General features: G+C 36.2%; 1 protein-coding gene and 1 pseudogene across 5 annotated transcripts in view; one reads left to right on the forward strand and one right to left on the reverse strand.

The window, feature by feature from the left end:
- LRBA (LPS responsive beige-like anchor protein) overlaps window positions 1-21,943 on the forward strand; it is a 789,117-nt gene that overhangs the window by 64,817 nt on the left and 702,357 nt on the right. The window lies entirely within an intron of this gene.
- Window positions 11,682-12,774, reverse strand: LOC116738022 (annotated as a pseudogene).

Genomic DNA, 21,943 nt, shown 5'->3' on the forward strand with positions numbered 1-21,943 from the left:
GGATTTTCCGGGTTATCAAATATAATGACCATTTTTTGGGTCTTTGTTTAATATTTTATATGGATGATAGATTAATAGTTCAAAAATGAATATGATATCTCTCTCCCACCTCCTTTTTCCTGCCAAATAATCTCCCCCTAAATGAATTTAGTCACTGCTAAAGAAAACCTGAAAAGTAACTATTATTGGCACCTCACACATCTTTCCAAATTTTGTTTGGGTCTTTATGAACAAATATAACATACTTGCATGTTTTTCCTCTTTAAAAAAAAAAAACTTTATTTATTTATTTTAAAGAGTGTGGGTGGAGGAGAGGGGTGGAGGGAGGGAGGGAGGGAGAGAGAGAGAGAGAGAGAACGAGAGAATCTCAAGTGGGCTCCTTGCTTAGTGAAGAGCCTCACATGGGGCGTGATTCCACAACCCTGGGGATCAAGAGTTGGATGCTCAACCGACTGAGCCACCCAGGTGCCTTTCCTCTTTTTAAACGTATATAATTTTTTCTTTTTTAAATTAAAAAAAAATGTTTTATTTATTTTTGAGAGAGAGAGAGAGTGAGAGAGAGACAGAGACAGACAGAGTATGAATGGGGCAGGGGCAGAGGGAGAGGGAGACACAGAATCTGAGGCAGGCTCCAGGGTCAGAGCTATCAGCACAGAGCCTGACATGGGGCTTGAACTAGTGAACCACGAGATCATGACCTGAGCCGAAGTCGGACGCTTAACAGACTGAGCTACCCAGGCGCCCCCTTAAACATATATTTTCAAGGAAAAGCTTCTTTTTTTTTTTTTTTTTTTAAATTTTTTTTCAACGTTTTTTATTTATTTTTTTGGGACAGAGAGAGACAGAGCATGAACGGGGGAGGGGCAGAGAGAGAGGGAGACACAGAATCAGAAACAGGCTCCAGGCTCTGAGCCATCAGCCCAGAGCCTGACGCGGGGCTCGAACTCCTGGACCGCGAGATCGTGACCTGGCTGAAGTCGGACGCTTAACCGACTGCGCCACCCAGGCGCCCCAAGGAAAAGCTTCTTGACATTGGTCTCAGCCATGACATTTTGGATCTAACACCAAAAGCACAGGCAAAACAAGAAAAAATAAACAAGTGGAACTGGTACATCAATGAGTAGAATGGACATTTTAACAATTTTAATTCTTCCAAGCAGTGAACTTGGAATACCTTTCCATTCATTTGCGTCTTCGATTTCTTTTATCAGTGTTTTATTTATGTTTTTCATTGTATAGATCTTTTACTATCTTGGTTAAATTTGTTCTTAAAGTATTTTATACTTTTTCTTGCTATTACAAATGAAAATTGTTTATTTTATGTCTTTATCAGATAGCTTGTTGTCACTGTGTAGAAATGCAACTTTTTTTTTGAATGTTGATTTCGTATCTTGCAACTTTAACGAATCCATTTATTAGTTTTAACAGTTTTTGGTGGAGTGTATAGAATTTTGTAAAGGATCATATCATCTGAAAACAGATTAGTTTTTCCTTTCCACTTTGGATGCCTTCTATTTCTATTTCTATTTCTGTATTTGCCTAATTGTTCTGGCTAGTCCTTCCAATACTATTTTTTTTTAAAGTGGCCAGAGTTGACACTCTTGTCTTACTCCTGATCTTAGAGGAAAAGCTTTTAGCTTTTCACTATCAGTCAGAATAGATCATTGAATGAAGCTTTGAAAACCAGGGGAGCTCTGGAACCAGGTGCTGGAACTGAGGAGTTGATGCCACCAGAATATTCTTTCTCCATTCGTGGTACAGATGAATTTCTCTGTATACATGGCAGGAAAGATGTCTACTGAAAGCTGCCAATTTAAGTAACTTTCCAGCTTTTGACCCCAAAGTACAAAAGCCCTTCCTTTCTACCTCCCAATTAAAAAGAAAAATCTTGGTAATGATTTTGATTGGCTTGAATTAGGTCACGTTTTCACTCCTGGATTTATCATTGTGACCAGGAGAATGGCAAACTTGTATGTGTCCTCTCTATGGCCTAGGTGTGAGGTACTGTGACCTCATTGCCAGGAGAATGCAATGAAGTGGATGGGGGAATGAAAGGAAAAGTGAGTGCAATACAGGTACAAACAACATGTATCTCTTATAGTAGATGTTTGTTTAGGTTTCCAGTTTATTCCTTTATCGTTAATACAGTTCCTGTTTTCACATCTGATGAATCTTTCTACATAAGAATATTGGTGTGAAATTATTATAAAGATCTAAAAGTTCATGTTTTTTGGAAAAAAAGTAATATAGATACTTCTTTTACATATTGTAAATTTTGCTGTTCCTCAAAATAGGACTCAGGTTATAAAGGACTTCAAGTTATAAAGTATGAAATTTAACAATGTGTTTTCTTTAAAATTTTTGTTATTGAAGTACAGTTGATATACAGTGTTTTGTTAGTTTCAGATACATAGCATAGTGATTTGGCAATTTTATATATTATGCAATACTCACCAGAAAAGTATAGTTGCCATCTGTCACCATGCAGTGTTGTTATAATAGTATTGATTATATTCCCTATGCTGTGCTTTTCATCCCTGCCATTTATTTTATAACTGCAAGTTGTTTGTACTTCTTAATCCCCTTCACCTATTTTCCCAAACCGCCTCCCCCTATAACCACCAGTTTGTTCTCTGTGTGAGTCTCTTTCTGTTGTTTGTTTGTTTATTTTTCAGATTCCATATGTAAGTGAAATCATAGTATTAGTCTTTTAAAATAACTTGGAAGCATTGAGAGAATGATAACGTGGGCTTGTTAAAGTAATAAAGGATCTTAAAGTATTTGTAATGTTATGAACAGTTTTGCATATAATCAGACTCAAATACTGAAGTAATTGATTTGATTATTGAATGCTTGACATTTTGCTGTCTCTTTCATATTCTATGATGTTTTGATTCCGAGTAATATAAGTTCAGTGGACTTCTGACTGGTTGTCACATAGTGACAAATTTCTGATTTTTAAAATACATCATTGCCATAAATCACTAGTTTGCTAGATTGAACTAGAAAGCTATTAAAGAACATGGCAGTATTTACTGTAGATAAATGCAAATTTAAAAAGGTTCTGTGTGTGAAGGTTTAGATGATTTATTAGCTTTCACTGCACACATGAATCCAAAGTTATGTAATGGATTTAGAAAATTTCATTTCCTGTGTGAAGGCTCAAATTTGCATATTATTTTATAATGCAAATATTTGAATTGAGTCAATAGGGTAAATAAACTCTGTGTGATATTAATATATGCCTAATCGTTTGTTTGGTATATGGCAAGCCTTTTTTAGGTGTAGGACAAGTGATTAAACATACCCACTTTTTTTTTGTTTTTGTTTTTTTTTTGTTTTGGGTGGGGAAGCATGGAAAGTTAATGAAACTGGGACTGTGTGTCTTATGTGACTTAAGAATTTGTGCTCACCAGAGTTTTTTTGCTCTTTAATTTGGCTTCATTCCTGCTAATGAGCACTTTATCCAGGTTAATATATTTTTCTTTTCTTTTTTTTTTTTCCTTCAACGTTTGTTTAATTTTGGGACAGAGAGAGACAGAGCGTGAACGGGGGAGGGGCAGAGAGAGAGGGAGACACAGAATCGGAAACAGGCTCCAGGCTCTGAGCCATCAGCCCAGAGCCTGACGCGGGACTCGAACTCACGTACCGCAAGATTGTGACCTGGCTGAAGTCGGACGCTTAACCGACTGCGCCACCCAGGCGCCCCTATATTTTTCTTTTCAATGGGAAATTATCAGTGGAACAATTAATCCTATGACAATTCTAAGTCACACCTCACATTAGTTAGTTCCTTTTTATCATTATTTTAATGTTTATTTTTTGAGAGCGTGAGAGAGCATGTGCACGTGGAGAGGGGCAGAGAGAGGAAGGAAGAGGAGTCCCGAGTGGGTTTCATGCCAGCAGCAGAGTCTGATGTGGTGCTGGAACTCATGAACCGTGAGATCATGACCTGAGCCTAAATCAAGAGTTGGACGCTTAACTGACTGAGCCACCCCGGTGCCCCAGTTACTTATTTTTTTAAATTATACTTTTTCTTTTGAGATCATTGTAGATTCACATGTGATTATAAGAAATAAAATGTCGGGGCGCCTGGGTGGCGCAGTCGGTTAAGCGGCCGACTTCAGCCAGGTCACGATCTCGCGGTCCGGGAGTTCGAGCCCCGCGTCAGGCTCTGGGCTGATGGTTCGGAGCCTGGAGCCTGTTTCCGATTCTGTGTCTCCCTCTCTCTCTGCCCCTCCCCCGTTCATGCTCTGTCTCTCTCTGTCCCAAAAATAAATAAACGTTGAAAAAAAAATTAAAAAAAAAAATATAGAGAGATCCCTTGTATCCTTTACTCTCTTTATCCCAGTGGGAAAATCTTAAAACTACAATACAATATTGACATCAGTGCAATAAATGTATAGAAGTTTCCATCAGAAAAGGATCTGTCCTTTGCCCTTTTACAGTCACATCTAATTCCTTTCTGCTCCACTCTTCTTTAACCCTTGGCAACCACTAATCTGTTCTGGAGTTATATAATTTTGTGAGTTTAAGAATTTTGTATAAATGGAATCATATACCATATGACCTTTTGTTTTTTTTTTTAGTACAATTCTTTGGAGATTCATCTAGATATTTGTGTGTGTCAATGTGTTTTTTTCCTTTTTATTGTTGAGTAGTAATCCAAGGTGTGAATGTACCAGTGAGTTTAACCGTTTACCTGTTGAAGGGCATCTGAATTTTTCTCATTTTTTGGCTGAGACAAATTAAGCTGCTGTTAATATATTTGTGTACAGGTTTTTGTCTGAACAAAAGTTTTCAGTTCTTGGGGAAAAATACCAGATATATATTTGTTAGTATGTATAGCAGTTACATGAAAAAACTATTTCAATAAATTGCTACTCTGTTTTCCACCTAACTCTCATCTTACATTCCCACCAACAGCAGATAGGTGATTCAGTTTCTCTGCATCCTTGTTGGTATTTGGTTTTGTTATTATATTTTATTTTAGATATTCTGATAGATGTGCATCTGTTGTGTATTGTGTATCTAATGATATCTTACTGTGGTTTTCTTTTACATTTCTGTAAGAGTTTATGATGTTGAACATACTTTCATGTGCTTATTTATCTTCATGTAGTCTTAGGTAAAACACCTATTCTTGTCTTTTGACACTTGACTTTTTTATTCTAATCTTCTGATTAGATGATGATGATGATGATTTTGCTGTTGAATATGGAGAGTTCTTTATTTATTTTAGGTGTTTTCTTTTGTCAGATGTGTGCTTTGCAAATATTTTCTTCTAGTTTGCAGCTTGTCTTTTCACCTTCTTAACAGGATCTTTTGGAGATCAAAGTTTTATTTGATAAAGTTCAGTTTATCAGTTTTTCCTTTTATGAGCCTTGGTTTTGATGTCATCTAAGAACTCTTTGCCTAGTTTTAAATCCTGAAGATTTTTTCCTGTGTGTTTCTCTGAAAGTTTTATTTTTTACCTTGAAATCTGCAATTTACTTTGAGTCGGTTTTTGTATAAGGTATGCTGTCTACTTAGGTGAAGTTTCATTTGTTCATTTATGGATATCTAATTGTTTTAGCACTGTTTATTGAAATTCTTCCATTGAATTGCTTTTGTATCTTTGTCAGAAGTCAGTTGAGCATATTTATGTGGTCTACTTCTGGGTTCTCTATCCCATTCTGTTGGTTTATATATCTGTTCATATGGCACTACCTATAGTGTTGACTGCTGTAGAAATAGGTCTTGAAATTGGGTAAACTAATTTCTTCCACTTTATTTTTCTTTCTCAAGATTGTTTTTGCTCTCTTAGTTCTTTTGCTTTTCAATAGTAATTTTATTTGTAATTTTTTTCAATTTTATTTATTTATTTATAAATGTTTATTTTGAGAGAAAGAATGAGTGAGCAAGGGAAGGGCAGAGAGAGAGAGAGAGAGAGAGAGAGAGAGAGAGAGAGAGAGAGAGAGAAAGAGAAAGAAAGAGAGAATATCCCAATTAAGCTTCACTCTTTCAGTGGAGAGCCAGATGGGGGCTCCATCCCATGAACTGTGAGATCATGACCTGAGCTGAAATCAATAGTTGGGTGCTTAACTGACTGAGTCACCCATGTGCCCCCCCACCCCCCGCTTTTTTTTTGAAATTTTAGAGAGCATGAGAGTGGGAGAGGGGCAGAGGGAGAGAGGGAAAGAATCTTAAGCTCATTCCATGCTGAGCATGGAGCCCAATGCGGGGCTCGATTCCATGACCCTGGGATCGTGATCTCAGCCAAAATCAAGAGTCAGACACTCAACTGACTGAGTCACCCAGGCACACCTCAGTATCAGTTTAGAACATTCATTCCAAATCTGCAGAAATCTTGCTGAGATTGTGATAGGAATTTTGTTCAATCTGTATATCATTTTGGGGAGAGTTGGTATCTATACTGTGAACACAGTATATGTCTACATTTATGTAGATATTCTTTTATTTTTTTAAATCATCATTTTTTGTTTTCAGCATGTAAGTCCTGTCTGTGTTTTGGTAGATTTACATCCATCTACATCTAAATATTTCAAAGATTTTGAGCAACTGTAAATAATACTGTATTTTTAATTTCATTGTCCACGTATTAACTGTTAGTATACAGAAATGAACACAATTTTTTATAGGCTGTAATAACCATGTTGAACTTACTTATTAGTTCTAGGATGTTTTTTGGTACATACCTTTGATTTCAACATAGATAATCATGTTATCTGCAAATAGAGGCAGTTTGTTTCTTCCTTTCTCATATGCATGCCTTTCGTTTTCTTTTTGCCAATTATTGCCTTGGCCCTAACTTCCAGCACTGTGTTGAGTAAGAGTGGTGAGAGTGTACATCCTTGCCTTGTTCCTGATCTTTGGGAAAAGCATTCAATCTTCTACTGTAAATTATAATGTTAGTTGTGGATTTTATGTAGATGCCCTTTATCAAGTTGAAAGATTCCCTTTATTCATATTTTTCTGAGAGTTTTTATCATCAGTTGGTGTTGAATTTTATCAGATGCTTTTATTTTGTATCAATAGATATGATCATGTGATTTTTCTCCTTTAACCTATTAATATGGTGGGTTATTTGTTTGATTTTTCGATACTGAAATAATGTATCTCTGGAGTCAAATCCATTTGGTATATAATTCTTCTTATATATTGTTGAATTCTACTTGCTATTAAGAAATTTTTTAAGCTCATTTATTTATTTTGAGAGAGAGTGAGCGAGCGAGTGTGGGAGGGGCAGAGAGAGAGAGAGAGAGAGAGAGAGAGAGAGAGAGAGAGAGGATCCCAAGCAAGCTGTGCACTGTCAGTGCAGAGCCCGATGTGGGGCTCGAACTCATGAACTGTGAGATCATGACCTGAGCTGAAACCAAGAGTTGGATGCTTAACCGACTGAGCCACCTGGGTGCCCCTGCTTTTATTTTAAATTAAAAAATGTTTTCTACTTGCTATTATTTTAAGAATTCTTTTGTTTATATTCATGAGGGATATTAGTATACAGTGCCTTTTTTTGTACTGTCTTTGGTATCAGAGTAATAGTAGTTCATAAAATGAGTATAAAATTAGTGTTAATTTTAAACATTTGGTAGAATTCTTTTTTTTTTTTCTTTAGTGTTTTATTTATTTATTTTTGAGACACAGAGAGACAGAGCATGAGCAGGGGAGGGGCAGAGAGAGAAGGAGACACAGAATCTGAAGCAGGCTCCAGGCTCTGAGCTGTCAGCACAGGAGCCTGATGTGAGGCTTGAACCCATGAACCTGAACCGTGAGATAATGACCTGAGCTGAAGTTGGATGCTTAACCAACTGAGCCACCCAGGCACCCCTTAAATTATCTATTTCACATTGAGTAACTGTGGTAGCTTGTGTTTTTTGAGGAATTGGCTGATTTCATCTACATTATCAAATTATTTGGTTAGAGTTGTTTGTAGTATTATTCTTTGTCATCTGCAGGGTCTATACTGATATTTCCTGTTTCATTCCTGATACTGGTACTTTGTGTCTTTTTTTCTGTTATTTTTTAGTCCTGCTAAAGTTTTCTAAATTTTATTGATTTTTTTTTCAAAAACCTATCTTTTTATTTCATTGATTTTTCTCTATTATTTTTTGCTTTCAGTTTCATTATCTTTTTAATTTATCATTTCCTTCCTTCAGCTTGCTTTGCATTTATTTAAAAAATTTTTAAGTTTATTTATTTATTTTGAAGAAGGATGCAGAGAGAGAGAGGGAGAGAGAGAATCCTAAGCAGGCTCCATGCTGTCAGTGCAATCACTGATGTGGGTCTCAAACCCACAAACCATGAAACTGTGACCTGAGCTGAAATCAAGAGTTGGATGTTCAAGTGACTGAGCCACCCAGGCACCCCTTGCTTTGGATTTATTTTGATCTTCTGTTAGGTTCTTAAAATGAAGATGTAGATTATTTGAAACTTCTCCATTTTTCTAATATATACATTTAGTGCTAAGAGTTTCCCTCTAAGTACTGCATTAGCTATGGCTCACAGATTTTTGATATGTTGTATTTATAGTCATTCATTCATTCATTCATTCATTCATCCATTTATTTATTTATTTATTTTAGGTAGGCTCCATGCCCTGTGTGAGACTTTAACTCATGACCCTGAGATCAAGAATCACATGCTCTACTGACTGAGCCAGCCAGGCACCCCTGTTGTATTTTATTTTGATTCAGTTCTTGGTATTTGTTTTTAGTTCCCTGGAGACTCTTTTTTGACCTGTCAATTATTTAGAAGTACATATTTTAGTTTCCAAATGTTTGGAGGTTTTTTTCTGATAACTTTATCTTTGTGTTATTTCTTTCTTTACCTTTCTCTTCTAGTTTGATTCTCCTGTAGTCAAAGAACCCATCGTATATGATTTCAGTTCCTTTAAATTTGTTGAATTTTGTATTAATGTCCTAGGATACAGTCTATTTTCATATATATCCCTTGGGCACTTGAAAACTAACTTTCTTTCTTTCTTTCTTTCTTTCTTTCTTTCTTTCTTTCTCTCTTTCTCTCTTTCTCTCTTTCTCTCTTTCTCTCTTTTTCTGCATCCAAGTTAGCAGGTAGTGCAACAATGATTTCAGGAGTAGATTCCTTAATGTCCCTTACCCATTTAGCCCATCCCCCCTCCCACAACCTCTCCAGTAACCCTCTGTTTGTTCTCCATATTTAAGTCTCTTTGGGAATGCAAGCTGGTGCAGCCACTCTGGAAAACAGTATGGAGGTTCCTCAAAAAATTAAAAATAGAACTACCCTATGACCCAGCAATTGTACTACTAGGTATTTATCCAAGGGATACAGGTGTGCTGTTTCGAAGGGGCACATGCACCCCAATGTTTATAGCAGCACTATCAACAATAGCCAAAGTATGGAAATAGCCCAAATGTCCATTGACAGATGAATGGATAAAGAAGATGCGGTATATATATATACAATGGAGTATTACTCGGCAATCAAAAAGGATGAAATCTTGCCATTTGCAACCATGTGGATGGAACTAGAGGGTATTATGCTAAGCGAAATTAGTCAGAGAAAGACAAATATATGGCTTCACTCATATGAGGAATTTAAGATACTAAACAGATGAACACAAGGGAAGGGAAGCAAAAAGAATATAAAAACAGGGAGGGGGACAAAACATAAGAGACTGTTAAATATAGAGAACAAACAGAGGGTTGCTGGATGGGTTGTGGGAGGGGGGATGGGCTAAATGAGAAAGAGGCATTAAGGAATCTACTTCTGAAATCATTGTTGCACTATATACTAACTAATTTGGATGTAAATTAAAAAATTAAAAGTAGAAAAAAGTCTCTTATGAAAAACAATATGTATTCTGTTGGGTTGAGTCTTATGTGTCAGTTCTTATTGGTTGATAGGAGTTCAAATTCTTGCAGATTATCTAAGAAGACAGTGAGGTAGGGACATTTACTTTTATAACATAATGATAGTACTTTCCTCAAAGTGAAGGAGAGCCCCATGGGAAAGATCATGAGTTTGTGTGGAAGACACTGATGTGTACACACATACACAACCACATACGTATTCACACAGACACATGCTGATTTATATACACACATTCACACATACATACTTACAGTAAATATTGGAGTTTTGCGTAGTTTACCCAGAGAGTATAGAATATAGGTCTGGGTGGGATTTTGCTCTTGGAGGAAAATCATCAAACATCCAGAGGAGAAGATAAGATTTCTGTCCACCTGGGGATAAAAGAAGGGATGCCAAAAGGGGGAATAATAATGCATAAAAAGTGGTGAGAGTACAATATAGATATACTTTACACATTGTATAATTTTGCTTTTGGTCTAGATAAATTGCTGTGGGCAAGTCTTTTCTTAGTTATCAATCAAGTACATATCTAGCCTGATCATAAAGCTTAAGAAACCAGAACAGAAATAGTATATCATAATGTTTTATAATATGGTACAAAACCATATGATTCTGGAATGTAGATTCAAAATTGGTTATGTAGTGTGTTCAATAGTATCTTAATTGGAAAAAAATGTTTCTTATTAATCTTGACATGGTAAAAGTAGTAAACTTACAAATAATTGAAGGCCAGGAAAGAAGAGGTGTGGAAGTTTGTGTGAGTGCATATTACATTTGATGGCTCTTATAAATGACTTGGGTTATTGTATTAAGGATTATTATGGTTTTGTTTTTAACCATTTTGAACCAATTGAGTGCAATAGGCAAAGAGCCCCCCCCCCCCACTCCCAAATTAGGCAAGATGGTGCTATGGGGTCATAGAGATAGAATGCTGCTGGTGAAAGTCTCCATTATTAGGGTTTATTATGTCTCGTGTGAGTCAAGTAAATAATTGGCTACATTTAATTTACTACAGTTATTATTTGATAGCATGTACTTTCCCAAAAAGTGTTCTACAAAATACAAATTCTAAGTTTATGTAGGGCAAGAATTCTCTGTTCATATGGGTCAAGTGAAGTTAAATGTACTTGAGAACCTCATCAAGCCTTTTTACATAAAGTTTGAAGTTATCAGAGGGGGTATGCTATGTAGTTTTTTTCCCTCAAATTGATTTGATTTGGGTGGAATTATGCAAAGAACCATTCTTTCACAGTGACTATTGGATATGTTGCATAGTTGACTGGAGTAGTCTTTGATAAGTTCTCTTAATATGATTAATAAATGGAGGTGTGATAGGATACACAAAATGTTGCTCTTAGTTACTTGCTCCTAGTTTAAAAAAAGGGAATTGAGTTTAATGAAATAAGTTTTTTTCTTCTTTTAGTGCTTAAAAAAAGATTTATAGTAAAGAACAGAAAATAGGATATATAAATACCCTCAACTTAGAACAAATTTGCTTTGGGTTAGAAAAATGTCTTTATACATAGAGTCACATACATAATTTTATATAAACACATACATGTTATTGTATATACATGTATAAACTTACATGTATGATTCTTGTTTTTCCTTATCTTTTTAAACTTTGTTCTGTGTTCTGCCTCTTTCTCTCCATGGCCAGTTTCTCCTGTGCTCTCCTACAAAGTGAGAAATGTTGACAGCCATGTGTATAGACTTCTGTATTTTATGGACATTTAATCCAGTGGATCAAGTATACTGATAGTTGTGTGAGTGTAATGAAGGAGTTCTCAGCTAGTTTAATGATGGTAGTAAAGAGGAAGAGGGACAAATTTAAGAAATTTTAGGAGATAGAGTCAGCAGCATTTAATAAATTCGACATTGTACATAGGAAGAGCAGAGTTGAAGATGCCATGTGGGAGGATTACCAACTGGGGTAGCAATCATAGCAGGGTTAGGGAGAAGATTATCAGTTATGTTTTAGCCATGTTTATTGTGAAGCAGTGTGTGTAGATGTCTACAAGCAATAGGACATGAGTGAAAGAAATTGGGGAAGAAGCTAAGTTGAGTTGTAGTAGTCGTATCTGGAAGTCTCTTTGATGTGATTTGTTTCTGTCTCACTGGTCTACTTTGTTCTCCTGTACCCTGCTTGTCAGCACCCTCAACCCCTTTTCTCTGCACCGGAGGGTTGGAAGACTTGTTGACGCTCAGAGGGTCTCCACATGTAGAAACATCGCCTGCGGGATGGCCAGCGCAGTGGGGCCAACCTTTGAGAGCACTCTCCGAGTCCTTTCCGCACTCACAGTAGTTTGGTAATTCTGTGGGTAATTGTGGGGAGGACTTCTGCGAAGGAAAGCATCCATAATTGTTAGGGTCTGCTGCGTATTTACTGCATTGCACTGGAGCTCCCCTAGGGCCTGTGACCTTTGCTGCTACCACACCCTTTTCTCCTTCAACAACATCAACTCCACAGCCTCTCCATCTCCTACTGCGAAGTACTGAGCAGGTACTTCCAGGGGTTATTTTTTTATGGCAGTCTCGTGTATGACATTTTCTTTGGTGTCATTCCTGTGGATGAAACCATATCTGTTTCTTACAGTGAACTATTTTACTGTTCCCAAAACAGATTATCTTGCCGTCCCTTTTTGCAGGCACCGATGATGTGAGGTCGCCTGAGCCCTTGCTCCCTGCGCGGTTGCTCGTGCTTGGAGTCCTCAGAGCAGAGGGTGGGGCGGCGGGGGCTGCTGCTACTTCTGGGCCTAGTGGTTGCGTGGATTTGCCTGCTTGCGCAGCTGTGCCTTTTCCCAGCATGTTATGGTTAACTAGGCCGGTGGCGGTGGTGGGGCTGCTCAGGGCTCTCTGGGGTGTGCTCCCGCTGTGGATCGAACTTGATACTATTTTTGAAGTGAGATTTTTAATAGCAGATGGAAGGATGTGTGAGTTCTTTTATCCTCATCTAAGAGGATGTGCCTTAATGGAGATACTTTTAGTTTATTTAATTGTCACATCAACTTTAAGAGATGGGTACCATTATTATCGTAATTTTACAGATGAGGAAGTGAGCCATAGAGAGGTGAACTATCCTGCCCTTGCCCTTATACTTGGTATCTGGTAGAACCAGGAGTCAAATGTGGTCTGGCTCCAAAGGATATGCTCTTAACCACTGTTCTAAGAGTAGCTGTGTTTTTGAAAACACTCAAGCTATAATTGTTTATGGTTAAGGATGTTGGACAAAATGCAGTTTGGGAGTGACTCATGAAAGTACTATCATTAAAATTAAGATCTCACACCAAAAGGTAGATATTTTACTCATCTTTCATTGTGGATACTTGATACTGTATACCTGATCTATTTTATATCCTTATTGTGTACCTTTCTTTCCCTCAGTTTTTAAAAATTTTTTTTTTTCAACGTTTATTTATTTTCGGGACAGAGAGAGACAGAGCATGAACAGGGGAGGGGCAGAGAGAGAGGGAGACACAGAATCGGAAACAGGCTCCAGGCTCTGAGCCATCAGCCCAGAGCCCGACGCGGGGCTCGAACTCGCAGACCGCGAGATCGTGACCTGGCTGAAGTCGGACGCTTAACCGACTGCGCCACCCAGGCGCCCCTCTTTCCCTCAGTTTTGATAGGATACATCAGTTGCACACAATTTGATTTTTGTAGATACAAATTAAGAAGCATTATTTTTTCCTGTTTTGTTTTCCGCATATTCAGTGCGTATTGAAAAGATTAAATTATCTTTTCTCTCCCTTATATTCAAAGAAAATATGTATATACTTCTTTTGAGACATGGAAATATGTCATAAATATATGACTTTGAAAGTTAAATTCTTTTGTAATTCCATCTTACAAGATAGCCACCACTAATAGTCTGCTGTATATTCTTCAGGCTTTTTGTATAGAAATAACTGCCATACATAATGCATAAATATGATATGTGTATGTGAGAGGTGTATAAAATAGACTTTTGGCTGATTGGGAAATTCATATGAGGATGAAACCAAATACCACCATTTTAGAAGGCATTTTGGAGATAAATGAATACTTGTAAAACTATGGAAATTTTTAATTCTTACTGAAGTTTTCTTATTGAACATTTTAGTAAAGTTTTGTACATCTCGTATTCTAATTCAGAGAATACTTTCTTGGCAATGCAGAGTAGTACATTGCTTTTGTGGTCACGGAATGGCACATTTGTAAGCCTAAATAGCCTCTCTTTACGTTGATGTAAACTATGGGGTAAGATATTATTTTGACTCACTATCAGTAAAGGGCTGTTGTAAAGCAAAGGCTGATGATTATGTTGCCATCAACATACTGAACTTTCTTCTTTACTATTACCTGGCTAAGGTAAAGCCTTACTGTGTTTTGTTCAGTGTTAGGAATGATCTTAAAGGCATGTGTGTGAATCAAGTTATAAGGTAAGCAAATCTCTTACCATTCTGTATTATTTATTATTTATTTATATAGTAAAAACTGTGCCATAGTAAGACATGTGGAGTCTGAAAGTTCAGATGTGTAAAATTTAGGATGGGGCTAATTTGAGATTAAATTCAATAATTTTAGTCTATGTGTTTTAAAAAGCACAAAAGTAAAATAACTGAAATTTGATACTATACACAGCTGAGTTGAGAAAGTGTGAAATGATAAGAAGGCGTTTTCTCATAATTCTGTCCTCCAGTCATTGAATTTTATCCTACCACTTGAGATTTTTGATTGCAGAGTATGAGGCAGAGGACAATAACCAGTTATTTGAATTCATTTATCACGGGCTTTTACCCTATTAGTAAACGCTTTTTTTTTTTTTGCTTTAAAAAAAGAATATAATGTTCTATCTGCAGTTTTTAAACTCATATTAAGTGACAATCTGTTTTCCTCTTATTTAGCTATTTGTATTCTCAATCATTTTTATGTGTATAATTAATAGCTTTCATAATAACTAATTAATGCAGTATTTAACTTTTACAGTAGGAAATGTACATTTATTCTAGACTTTTTTTTTAAGTTTATTTTGAGAGAGACAGTGCTAGTGGGGGAGGGGCGGAGAGAGCGGGAGAATCCCAAGCAAGCTCCGTGCTGTCAGTTCAGAGTCCGTGGCAGAGCCTGTTGTGGGGCTCAAACTCACACAACTGTAAGATCATGACCCGAGCTGAAATCAAGAGTTAGTTGGATGCTTAACCGACTGACCCACCCAGGCACCCTATCTGATAGATGTTTAATGTATAACACATGTAACGAGAATTTTACTCCAGAATGTCTGTGTTTGAGAGTGACTGTATTAAATCCAAATGACTTGTCCTTTTCATATTACTGATACTGTTATGTTGATTATTTATGATGTTAATATACTTGATAATATAATCATTTGTCACCTAAACTTTAGGAATGCCTGAAGTGATGCATAAGTGGGCATCTAGCTAAAACTAAGCAACATAATTTGGCCTGATACTTACACTGAAGCTAAATGTTCATGTTCTTTAATTGAAATTTTATTGTATTTTTAAAGAAATACGATCATAGTGTATGTACTGATTTGTAAATTTAGTAGTAGGTGTTGAATACCATGACATACTAACATATATAGATTTATATTCTTTTTAAAAGTTACATGGTATTCCCTTATACGGATATACCTGTATTGGTGGATATTTAAGCTATTTCCATGTTTTATTTTTACAAACAGTGCTGCAATATAAATTTTTGTATCTTAATTTCTGAGCCTTTCTGTATATAATTTTGTAGATGATATTTTTATTTTTATTTTTAAATTTTTTTGAATGTTTATTTATTTTTGTAAGATAGAGTGACAGAGCATGAGCAGGGGAGAAGCAGAGAGAAAGGGAGACACAGAATTCAAAGCTGGCTCCAGGCTCTGAGCTGTCAGCACAGAGCCTGACGCGGGGCTCGAACTCACAGACCATGAGATCATGACCTGAGCCGAAGTTTGGTTGTTATTCGACTTTAAAGTCTGCCGTAACTTATCAGAGCTTTCATTGTTTCATTTGAATAAATTTAATACCTGAAGTCTTTAGTCTTTTGATGCTAGAATATCCACTGATTATCTTTGTCTGTGAAAATTTGGTATTATTGTATCACTTATCTCATTAAAATTAGCCCTCTTGAAATATTGTTTAGACAAATGTACTACAACGGCAATTTATCTAGAGATATTTCATGGAACAGAATTGCTGTGTTCTGGTGTGTGTATATTCATATCTGTTATAACTTTGTGATACATTTTTCTAAAGCACAAAATGAATTATAGTGACTTAAGTTAAATGCAAAGTTCTAAGTCATATTTAGAACAAGGAACTGTCCAAGATCGCTCTCTCTGTTAACCCACTCACTCATTTATGCACCATTTATTGAACATCTGTATATTAAATAGGTTGGTGTTCTTTAAGCAGTGGAATCCACATATAATAGCAACTGCACGAAATAGAGGTTTTATTTTTCTCACATAACAAGGAATTTGAGATAGGCAGTTGCTGGTATTTGTGGTTCTGCTTAATAAGGTTCTGTTTAGGGGCGCCTGGGTGGCTTAGTTGGTTAAGCATCCGACTGCGGCTCAGGTCATGATCTCGCGGTCTGTGAGTTCAAGCCCCGCATCGGGCTCTGTGCTGACAGCTCAGAGCCTGGAGCCTGCTTCTGATTCTGTGTCTTCCTCTCTCTGCCCCTCCCCCACTCATGCTCTGTCTCTCTCTGTCAAAAATAAATAAACTTTAAAAAAAAATTAAAAAAAAGGTTCTATTTAATAAGCTTAAAGAGCTAAACGCTTTCTACCTTTCCTTTTACTATTCTTCATGCATTGGCTTTCTCTCTATGCTTGTGCTTGTAAACTTCGTGATATGAAGATGCCTACTGCACCTTTGGACATGACATTTTTGTTCAAGGGAGTGAGGAAGGTAGAAGAACAAAGGCTTATGCCAGCTACATCTGTTTTCCTTTTATCAAGGAAACCAAATCGTTTCATTAACACCTTTCAGCCTTTCTCATATCTGTTTGCCAGAACTTCTCATGGCCATTCAGATGCTAAGGATGCTGGAAAAGTAAGCATTTATCTTTCCAATCTTTGTAGTGGCACAAAACTAGAGAGGAGGGGTTTAGGTATTTGAGTTCTGTAATGTTTTTATACATCAAGTTAATAGCTTTCAAAATAACGGGTTATTATTGCATTTCACTTAAAATTTTTATTTTTAAATGTTTATTTTTGAGAGAGAGAGAGAGAGACAGACAGACAGACACAGACACAGAGAGACGGACGGATCCCAAGCAGGGGAGGGCAGAGAGTGAGGGAGACATAGAATGCGAAGTAGGTTCCAGGCTCTGAGCTGTCAGCACAGAGCCCGACATGGGACTTGAACTCATGAACCTTGAGATCATGACCTGAGCCAAAGTGGGACGCTTCACCGGCTAAGCAACTCAGGTGCCACTTGCTTTTTTTTTTTTTTTTTTTAATGTTTATTTATTTTTGAGAGTGTGTGAGGGTAGGGGAGGGACAGAGAGAGAGGGAGACAGAGAATCCAATGCAGAGCTCTAACTCAAGAATTGTGAGATCATAGTCTGAGCCAAAATTGGACGCTTAACTGACTGAGCTACCCAGGCACCCCTTACTCTTTTTTTTTTTTTAAAGTAGGCTCCACACCCAACATGGAGTCCATTGTGGGGGTTGAACTCACCACCCTGAGATTATGACCTATGCTGAAATCAAGAGTCACATGCCCTACCAACTGAGCCAGCCAGGCCACCTTTATTTCATTCTTGAAACAAGAAATATGCGTTCATTCATCAGTTATCTGATAAGACTTTGGGGAAGAGATGCTGGGTTAGCCAGTCTGTATTACCTGTCACAGTCTATTAAATACAGTTGTTATACATTGTTGAAAGCCTGGTTCACCTACCTTAGTACCTTGTGAGTTTAGGCAAGTTAGTTATGTTTCAGATTCCTCATCTATTAAGTGAAGATAATAGAAGTTTTTGTAAGAGATAATTAAAAATGCTAATTTATGTAAAGCACTTAGCATAGTGTATAGCTTATAGTAATCACTCAATGCTTATATGTGGTTATTGTTTGTATTTTTAAATTATTTATTTTGTGTTGGGATTTAAAAAAATTGAAATAGTACAGAAACAGAGTAAAACAGTTTTCCCCAACTACTGTTAGCTGATTGATTTATAATTATATTAGTTATGTGTTGCTGTGTAACAAATTATCTCAAAACTTTACAGCTTAAAGCAATAATAAATATTTACCAGCTCACAGTTTCTGTGGGTCAGGAATTTGGGAGCAAACTGGCAGGATAGTTCTGGCTTAGAGTCTCTAATAAGGTTGCAATTCAGATGTTGGCTGAGGTTTTATTCACCTGAAGACTCAACTGGGGCTGGATGACCAGCTTCCAGGGCTACTTACTTGATTGGCAAGTTGATGCAAACTATTGGCTGGAGACCTCAGTTCCCCTCCAGGTGGGCCTTTTACATAGCTTCTTGAATATCCTCATGACATGGTGACTGATTTTTTTCTTAGAATAAGTGATACAAGGGAAGCCATAAAGTTCTTAATGACATAGCCTTGAACGTCATTGGTTACTTCAGCTGAACTCTCTTGGCATGTCAGCCCTAATTAAGTGTGGGAGGACATTTCTTTTGCTGTACTTGTGTCCTGGTTTGTAGAGGAAGGGATGGGACAGTTTGATTGCTTTTGATTGCTGATATTTTCTTTTCCCTTAAGCAATCTTAATTTGAGATGTCCCTTTTTTTTGATTAATTACTATGTTTTTAATCATAGAAAGGAACTTATGAAAAACAAATAGGTTGCTTTAAGCCATTCACCTGAAGATTTGAAAAGCCTATCTAATGTAAAACATTAGATAATTCTGTGATATTATTCATGGCAATAAGATTCAAGAATACAATTATATTATCCAGTGTTTCTCAGAAAAGCCTTTGGAAGAATGTTACTCCTGTGAAAAGCCCTTGTCAGAAAAAAAAGGAAAGAAAAGATTCCATTGTTAAATAAATTGTAGGAAATCCATGCATTGGTTATCTAACTTTTGGAGACATAAAAATATAGTAGCATATCGTATTGTGAATATGAATATTGTGGCAATCCTATTGTGTAAACATCTCTAGCCTTGTTTAATCCAGTATTTCTCAGACTACATGGAAACTTTTTGCTTAATACTGCTTTTGTAGACATGTCGTAGTTCAGTGAAAATTTTTAAATTTTATGAAAGGTAAAATGAACAGGGAGAAATGAGATGGTTTTGTTACTTTCTCTAGTACATGAGTTATTGAAAACTATAAAGATGATAATTATCAGTAAAACATGCTTTTTACTATAGTGATGTTTTTCTTTTAATTTTCTTGTATTCCATGACTTTGCCATTTTAATTCTACATTGTTGCCTCTAGTTGGAGGATCTTACTTTTCTCTTGTCTTTGATACAAATGGTAAATGGCTTGAGGTTTTTTGTTTGTTTGTTTGTTTGTTTGTTTGTTTTAAGATTTACTAAGACATAGAGGTAGGGGCACTTGGGTGGCTCAGTTGGTTAAATGTACGACTTTACTCAGGTCATCATCTCATGGTTTGGTTTGTGGTGAGTTTGAGCCCTGCGTTGGGCTCTGTGCTGTCAGTAAGGAGCCCGCTTCAGATACTCTGTCCCCCTCTCTCTCTGCCCCTACCCTGTGTACATGTGTGTGCTCTATCTCAAAAATGAACATATAAAAAAAAATGACATACAGTTAAATTCACCCTTTTTAGGTATACAGTTTTATGAAATGTGGCAGATAGATATATTTGTGTATCCAGTACCACAATCAAGATACCAAAATTTCATTACTCTCAAGTCTTCTCATGATTTTTTGATTAATTCTGTCCCTCTATCCTCAGCCCCTGGCAACACTGATCCAGTTTCTCTCCCTATACTTTTGCCTTTTCCAGAATGTCATATAAATGAAATCATACAATATGTAGCTTTTGTGTATAACTTGCTGGACTTGGCATAATGTTTTTGATATTAATTTGTATTGTAAATGGTATCAATAATTTGTTCCTTATTATTGCTGGTAAGTATTCTATTGTATGATTGTACCACAACTTGTTTATCCATTTACTAGTTGGTGGACATTTGAATTGTTTCTAGTTTTTGGTGATTATGAATAAAGCTTCCGTAAACATTCATGTACAGATCTTTATGTGGACAAATGAATTTATGAAATTGTTGTCAGGATCCATAGATCTTTCTGTTCTGTTATATTCAACATGAGACTTATGGCATAGATTCCAAGATAACTACTCTAGTTCTTGCTGTTGTTCAGTGGCTTACATAAGAGGAAGGAGGAAAGTTGCAAAGAGTAATACTCCTTTAAGAGTAATAGCCAGAAGTTGCACATACTACTGCCTGTCCTCATTGGTCAGAACTTGGTGACATGGCAGGTAATGTCAAGGAAATCTAGAAAGGAAATTTTTTGCCTGGGTCTCATGTACCAGACTAGAAACTCTATATTATTATAGAAGAAGAAAAAAATGTAAATTGGGAGATGTTACAGTCTGTGACACAGCATTGTAATTTCCCCTCAACTTCACCCTATTAATAAGTTTCTGGTGACTATAGACATGTGTAAGGTCACATTCATTTAGGTTTGGATTCTTAGGGACAAATTGGATACTTTGGGATTAGCACTTTTTAAAAAGTAAATACATTTTTGAAGGATGCATATAAATAAAAGAAGCTTACTCTTTACTTGATTTGCTTTACAAATGAGTAGTCAGGTTCAGAGACAAAATGTGATTTGTCACAAGAAATAGAAAATATCTAGTTAGGGGCATAAATTGTGATTGCACTCTGTCCGAGTTTTCTGCTATACCTTTCTCTGGCCACATCTTTGAGGAAAAATTAGGAAAGATTATACAGAAAATATAGCTTTACTTTGAAGCATTAGAATTTTCTCTGTATTACAGTTTTTCCAGTTTTATAAATCTTTTGAAGAGAAGATAATTATTTTTGGTCTGTATGTGTTTCTTGGTATTCTGAAAATACAAGTGACTTAGATTTAAAATATTTTATTAATATAACCATTGAAGAAAGTAATCATCATGCCCAATTAAAATCCTAATTCAAAACTTGTGAAGGTTGATTTGAATTCTTTGAATAATATGTTTTAAAATTTCTATAATCTTGTACATTAAACTATAACCTATAGAAAGCATGTTATGCCACCCTGAAGGTTGCTATAAAAATTGTTTATGAAGTTCAGGCCAAGACTAAAATATGTTGAAATGGAGAGTTGTGAAAAATGTTCTGTATAGCATAGGAGACCAAATCATGCTAAAATGCAGAAAAAGACTATACATCAGTTTCTAGGCTACATTATTCAAAAAAATACAACCATAAAAAAGGTAATAAGATTACATTTTCACATTTCACGGCTAGTAAAGTGCATTAGGCTGCTCAGATATTCATAACTTACTATGACATTTGGGAAGATTACATTTTGTAGTGCAGAGCCATTACTACAGCTCAGATAATAACTAGCCAATGCCTAGACTTGGATTATGATCCTTGTCATTGAAAACAAATTTGTGTTTTGAAGGTTGATCAGCTTCAAATAACTATTAGAAAGGGTTAACGTGACATACTGTAGACCCTGTGCATGCTTTTTAGGTATAATAGATATGCATACATATAGTATATCAAATATGCCACACATTTGTATGTACCAATTTCTGCCATCAATTTTCTCCTTGAAAGGTATATTTTATAATATTTAAAGCAATGGAGAAATATTTAAAACACCTGTCTGGATACTGCTCTCACAGTCTAAACTCAATTTAAAAACTGGTGAAATATTTGGGTTTTTTTTGAAATTACTTTAAAAAATTAATTCTGTAGCTTCTTGGAAGGGTGGTTACAGGTAGAAATAAACACAGATTAAAACGAAAGATTGATGTAAGTAATATTAAAGGTGAAGGTAAGGTCTCCTAAGTTAGTTGCAACTAGATTTTTGACTATTTAGACCTGTGTGGAGAATGTCCAAACATGTATATATTAAAAACTCTCCCTTTGCTCTTTTCCCCCAGATGCTTATTTGAC

This window comes from Lynx canadensis, chromosome B1 (assembly GCF_007474595.2).
Source record: "Lynx canadensis isolate LIC74 chromosome B1, mLynCan4.pri.v2, whole genome shotgun sequence".
Lineage (NCBI taxonomy): Eukaryota > Metazoa > Chordata > Mammalia > Carnivora > Felidae > Lynx > Lynx canadensis.